The sequence below is a fragment of the Mandrillus leucophaeus genome, unplaced genomic scaffold, assembly GCF_000951045.1.
Source record: "Mandrillus leucophaeus isolate KB7577 unplaced genomic scaffold, Mleu.le_1.0 Scaffold99, whole genome shotgun sequence".
NCBI lineage: Eukaryota > Metazoa > Chordata > Mammalia > Primates > Cercopithecidae > Mandrillus > Mandrillus leucophaeus.
The window spans coordinates 2,008,643-2,015,328 of NW_012110807.1; the positions used below are offsets into that span (position 1 = coordinate 2,008,643).

General features: G+C 53.4%; 1 protein-coding gene and 1 long non-coding RNA gene across 2 annotated transcripts in view; one reads left to right on the forward strand and one right to left on the reverse strand.

Annotated features, from left to right (window-relative positions):
• LOC105532854 overlaps positions 1 to 2,147 on the forward strand; it is a 6,077-nt gene extending 3,930 nt beyond the window's left edge. The window contains exon 2 of the long non-coding RNA XR_001005053.1: positions 1,818 to 2,147. This is a non-coding gene — a long non-coding RNA (uncharacterized LOC105532854). The remainder of the gene's footprint in view (positions 1 to 1,817) is intronic.
• The window catches only part of PRRX2 (paired related homeobox 2), a 75,703-nt gene that overhangs the window by 8,692 nt on the left and 60,325 nt on the right, over positions 1 to 6,686 (reverse strand). The window lies entirely within an intron of this gene.

Here is a 6,686-nt window from a genome sequence, read left to right on the forward strand (position 1 = left end):
CAATAGTACTGAGGCTGAGAAACCCTGGTTTAGAGGGATGACTAGGAGGTTATGTTCCGAAGTTTCCCCCTTTGGGAAATACTTGCAAACACACGGGACCAGGTGGGGGCTGGGGGGGCCAGTGGTGAGGGAGCACGCAGTGGCCCTATGCGAGCTGTTCTCATTGCCGGGACCGCTTCACTCTTCACTCCTCAAGCAAAGGTGAGGATGGATGAGAATGTCTGCTGCCTGTGAATGTCTTTCCACCCCCACTGCCTCGATGAGGAAGAAACTTTAAACCGAAACAAGAGCTCTTGCGCTGAAAACTGGGTGGTGATCAATAGCCTGAAAGCAGGGATGGAAGTTTCTGGAAAGCCCGTCATTGCAGGGGTGATTTCCACCCCCTTTCAGGCAATTCCTCTTGGACACACACCCAACACAGGAGGCATTTCAGCCAAAAAAGGAGACATTTTCGGGAAGTTTCTGAGCAGTTCAAACCTGGGGGTGTTTAAATGAAAACCATTTTGCAGCCTTCGCCTCGCCGAGCGAGCGCCTGAAGAAACAGCTCCACTTTCATGCCAGTTAAGCTGTGTGGCGACGTGGAGCCCAAACCCTCACGCAAAGGCATTTACCCCCACCCCAGCCAGCCCCAGACCGCCCCCAACACTGGCTGGCGTCCCCACTGCTTCCCAAGTCAGCTCTGCCCAGGGTCGTGCCAAGGCAGCTGTGATGTGATGCGTTCAGCCAGAGCCAGTTGGGCCAGGAGTGGTGCCAAGTGCTCCACGTGTGGCCACCCACCGTCCCCTGCATCCACCCTAGGAGGCACTGTGCCATTTTATTTTATTACTTTTTTTAATTTTATTTTTGAGACAGAGTCTCGCTCTGTCCCCCAGGCTAGAGTGCAGTGGCGCAATCTTGGCTCACTGCAACCTCTGCCTCCTGGGTTGAAGTGATTCTCCTACCCAGCCTCCCGGGCAGCTGGGATTATAGGCTGGAGTGCAGTAGCACGATCTCGGCTCACTGCAACCTCCGCCTCCCGGGTTCAAGCGATTCTCCTACCTCAGCCTCCCGAGTAGCTGGGAGTACAGGCGTCCGCCACATGCCTGGCTACTTTTTTTGTATTTTTAGTAGAGATGAGGTTTCACCATGTTGGCCAGGCTGGTCTCAAACTCCTGACCTCAGGTGATCCACCAGCCTTGGCCTCCCAAAGCGCTAGGATTATAGGCGTGAGCCAACAACTGCATCATTTTACACACAGGGAAACTGAAGCTGGGAGAGTGTCTTGCCCAAAGTCATACATCTGGAATTGAAATCAATGTCTATTGGCCATGCACAGTGGTGGGGACCTGTAATTCCAGCTACTTAGGAGGCCGAGGCAGGAGAATCACTTGAACCCAGGAGGCAGAGGTTGCAGTGAGCTGAGATCATGCCCCTGCACTCCAGTCTGGGCAACAAGAGTGAAATTCCGTCTAAAAAAGAAGAAATCAATGTCTGCTGGGAGGCTTGGCGAAGCCAAGGCTGTGAACCCCTCTTCACAGGGTTTCCTCCCTCTTCTACCTCGCTCCCAGGCTCCGCGGCGTAGGGGGCCTGTCACACGCTTGGTCCCAGCTCTCTGAACCCATGGGTGGGTGGGGTCAGGAGATGCCATGGTGGGAGGCCTCCAGCCTCACGTCACCCCTTCGATCTAAAGGAAGCCCTTACCCCTGGGAGGGTGTGGGACAGCAGCTTGCTGAAGGACACACCAAGCTGCTGTGAGGAGCTGAGTGTAGCTCAGTGCCAAGGACATAGTAATTGCTCAATAAATGTTCACTCCCCTTAACATGATTGCTTTTGTGCAGCCAGCTTTGTATGAGAAGACAAGGACATTTCTCCCAGCCTACAGCAGAAAGATGGGGCTGCACCCTGCCGTGGGCTGAGGCTGGGAAGGAACGCTGACGGGGAGAAGGACCCAGGCAGCACCTCCCCGGGGACCAGAACTCGAACCCACAGCTCTGGACTTAGCCGGGGGCTCTGGCGCTAGCCTCCGCCTCCGAGCGGATGTGCCGGATATGTCGCCCTAAGTTCCTGAACCACCTCCTGAGAAATGCATTGTGGTGGGCGTATGTGTTCCTCTGGGGACTCCAGGCTTGGGCTTAAAGCATTTAGGAAATAAATAAAATAAATACTCTGTAAGCCTCAGGCCATTGGCGCCGGGTCCCTGCCTTTTCACAGGGCCCCTCTCCTCCGGCCAGCAAGCCCTGGGTCTGCACTCTTCAAGGAGGGCTGTGCCCAGAGTTTCTTTTTGTTCAGGAAAAGTTCTGCTCTTCCCTGAGATGGAAACAAAGCATGAAACCGCCTCCCTTTGACCAGGCTGTTTAGCTGCTTTTGTGGAGGCCTGGATCCGGGAGAAGAGAAACGAGCTCAGATGGGGGAGGCCTGCCTCGCGCGCTCTCTTCCTTAAAACCAAAGCGACATCGTCCCCGATTACATTACGATGAAAAAATGACTGGTGCACAGTTTTCTGCCATTAAATTATTTCACACGTACCATTTATTTGGCTGACTGGGGGCTAAAGACATTTAAAAACTCTGCTCTCAGCCAAATGACCAACTGTTCCCACCGCCCTCCCCTGTGCCCATGGTTTTTCTTATTCCGTGTAATTTAAGGGTCTAAATAGTCTGGAGGGAATTAACTGCAAATTCTTCCTAAGACAAATAAACTCAGCCTCTTCGTTCCTGCCTTTCTCAAGCTGTTGAGAGACACACTCTGTTTGTTTTTGCTTCAAATAGTCAGTTTGCGCCTGACCCCAGGGCTGAGGTGAGCTCCAACCCAAATAAATAACTTTTATTAATTAGCATTTATTCTGACCAAATAAGCAGCCCTCCCCACCACCCCCAACGTGATCTCTGCCAACAGGATCGCAAAAACAAACAACGGGTCCCTGGGACCTCGATGTGGATTTAACAAATTAACACTGGGCCTTCTCAGAGGAGCCTCAGAGCTGGAGAAATATTTACAGCTTGGAAACGTCTTAGGCAGGAAGTGGAGGTGGGGTAGGGTGGAGAGGCCGCGAGGCTTCAGTTTCCCCCTGGGATTTCTTGGTAGAGATTTGGGTTCCTTTGAAGGGCCCCTGGGAGAAGCGCTCAGGCAGGAACTCTGAAACCACATCCTTAGCCACTGCCTGGCAGCATCAGCAAGGACACAAGTGGCCCTGAGGGAGGCTTGAGGGACGATTCTTACCTCTCCCAGTAAGGAATGGAAGGCAGTACTGCCTAGTGGTTAAGGAGGTGGCCGGTCTGGGTCTGGCTCTCAGGCAGGTTCCCTTCACTAGCAGAGCGCCGGGGGTGAACCTTTAACCGCTCCCAGCCTCAAGAATCTCACCTGAGGCCGGGCACGGTGGCTCACGCCTGTAATTCCAGCGTTTTGGGAGGCCGAGGCAGGTGGAATGCCTGAGGTCATGAGTTTGAAACCAGCCTGGCCAACATGGTGAAACCCCGTCTCTACTAAAAGTACAAAAAATTTAGCTGGGTGTGGTGGTGTGTGCCTGTAATCCCAGGCATGAGAATTCCTTAAACCCGGGAGGCGGAGGTTGCAGTGAGCCGAGATCTTGTCACTGCACTCCAGCCTGGGCAACGAAGCAAGACTGTCTCCAAAAAAAAAAAAAAAAAAAAAGGAGACAGAATCTCACCTGAAAAATGGGACTAACAGGAGCTACCTCATTTAACCCTCATAACAATCCGACACAACTGGCCCCTAGTTCAATTTTACATAGGGGGCACAGAGAGTTCAATGATGTACTGATGCCACATGGCCAGGAAAGGCCAGAGCTGGGATTGAAATTCAGAGACCAGCACATAGTCCGGCGTCTTAGCCACTTCCCTACACTGCTGTCTGAGTCACCTCGGCATGGACAGCCAGCCCCAAGAATCCCCCTGCCCAAGATCCCCGCGGTGCTGGGATTCTTGCGGGGGGGTCTCCCTGGTGGCTTAAGGGTATATGGAACAACCAAAAGGAGGGAGGCTGAAGGCAACAGAAACATTCTTGGGGCTGCAGCACGCAGCTTCAGGCATGCAGACAGCAGGGCAGCGAGGATTAGAGACGCGTGCAGGCCTAGCCCCAAGCCCTTTGAGGGTGGGCCACAGTCAGGCCGGACACAGAGAGGGCTCAACAACATTTGAAGACAGAAAAGAAGGAAGGGAAGAAGGGAAGACAGAGAAGAAACATGGTCCCTGGGGCCTTATGGAGAAGGATGCTGAGGCTTCTAGGCTATTCCAATCCCAGGAGTATAGCCCTGCCCCAGCCAGCACCCCGACCAAGGGGCCCAAGAGCTGACTTTCGTTTTTGTTTTGTTTCGTTTTGTTTTTTGAGATGGAGTGTCGCTCTGTTGCCAGGCTGGAGTGCAGTGGCGCAATCTCTGCTCACTGCAACCTCCCAGGTTCAAGCGATTCGCCCGCCTCAGCTCTCGAGTAGTTGGGACTACAGGTGTCCACCACCACACCCAGCTAATTGTTTGTATTTTTAGTAGAGACGGGGTTTCACCATGTTGGCCAGGATGATCTCGATCTCTTGACCTTGTGGTCCACCCACCTCGGCCTCCCAAAGTGCTGGGATTATAAGTGTGAGCCACTGCACCCGGCCAAGCTGGCTTTCAATCAGGCCAAGATGGCCTCAGCCCCAGAAATTCAGGGACCAGGGGTAAGGCACAAAGGAGGGTCTGAGGTCCTCTGGTGCGAGTTACAAGGCACAGGTCCATCTTCACCTCACTGGACCATTGCTGGATGGGGCCATCTAGGCCACTCCAGTAGGCAGAGCCAGGCCAGGTGGCCTCAGGGCTGCACAGCCGCTGTTCCAGGTCCCTGCCTCTTTGGGGTCACTGCTCTCATCACACACACCACGCCCTCTCACCATGGACCCCTGCCTGAGCTGGCAACGTCTCCTCCCTTTGTTGCTCACTTTCAGGTCTCAGCAGAGATGCTTCCTCCTCCCAGAAGCCATCCTGGACCCACAGCTCCCAGAAAGCCCTGTGCCTCTCCCATTGTAATTCTGTCACACTGTAGGGTAAGTGCAGGGTCATCGGTCCAGTAGGGGCTGGGACTTACTGTTTTCTGTCTCCTTGGAATGCATCACAGGGGCTGGCACAGGGTACCTCTCATCAATCTGCATTGAGTGTTGAGTGTTGAGTGAAGGAGGAGGCATGGGAAGGGCCGGCTGAGCCTGCAGAGCCCGCCCTCCTGTGCAGGGGTCTAGGTTCCTCCCTTGGAGCCATGGCGGCCTGGCGAGGACACATCCTCCGAGTGAGGAAGGGGCTGGGGGAGGCCAGCCACCACCAGCCACTGCCCTGCCACACTTTTAAGAATGTTTCACCTCATTAATTTTGAACAAAAACCCGTGACGCTGACACATTTTTATAGCTACCAGCCTGGAGAAGGAGAAACACATCCCGGGAAGGAAGGTGATGATGGAAGCCGCAGTGGGGCCCGAGGACAGGTCCCCAGGGGGCCCCATCCTATGGCTTCCCCAGGTCTCTCCACAGCACACAAGAGCAAGAGGCATGGGCCGCCCCACCTGGGACTGTCGTGCTCTGACCTGCTCCCAGTCCTGGGGGCCGGTAGCCAGGGTGGCTGCAAGAATGGTGGCTAGTGTGGCCTCTGCAGGCTCAGAATGACCCTGGAGTTTGGAGGAGTCTAGAGGAGGTTCCCTCATGTCCCCCACAAACCTCAGCAGAGCCTTGCTTGGAGACAGTTGCGGGGTATCTGGGTCTCTCTGGGATCGGGAGCCTCACCCCTAAATCCATGACAGGCACACATTTCCATGGGGCCACCAGACCCGCAAGAAACCCTAGTGGAGGGGTCAGTGACCCAGCAGGAGCTGCCCCTGGCAGGGAGCACAAGCATCTTCCCACTTCTGGGCCTTGGTATCTGCTGTTCCCTCTAGCTAAGGCACCCTTCCCCCGTCCCCACCGCACCGGTTAAAGCTGACCTGGCCCTAGATTTCAGCCTCCATGCCCTGCCCTGAGAGGCCTTCCCGGCTCCCAGACAAGCGCAGGTCTCCTTGTTATAGACTCCTAGGCCTTCTCCCTCTCCTGCACATCTGTAATTAACTAAAACAGAGAAATGACATGTTTCGGTTATCTGCTTCATGCCTGTCTATCCCACATTTGACTCCAAGATCAAGACGGGTAGGGACTGGGTTTTCCTTGTCAGTGCTGTATCCCCAGGACCGGGCAAGAAGTTTGGTTTCAAAAATATTTCTAAATGAATGACTATGTAAATGAAGGAGCGGCTCATTCCAGAAAAGGATCTGAAGTCTCAACTTCCAAAGCCAGGTCCCTTTATCTTCAAAAGGGCCAGACGATGGCTGTTAGATGTGACACCAAAAACACAAGCAACTAAAGAAAAAAAGATAAATGGAACTTCATGAAAATTAAACAGTTTTGTAACTTTTATAACCATTAAGAAACTGAAAAGACAACCCACAGAATAGAAAGGTTATTTACACATTACATACTTGGTAAGGGACTTACGTTTAGAAAATATAAAGAACCCTTACAGCTCAATAAAAAGACAAATAACCCCATTTTAAAATGAGTGAAGGATTTGAATAGACATTTCTCTAAAGAAAATACACAAATGGGCCGGGCGCGGTGGCTCAAGCCTGTAATCCCGGCACTTTGGGAGGCCGAGACGGGCGGATCACGAGGTCAGGAGATCGAGACCATCCTGGCTAAC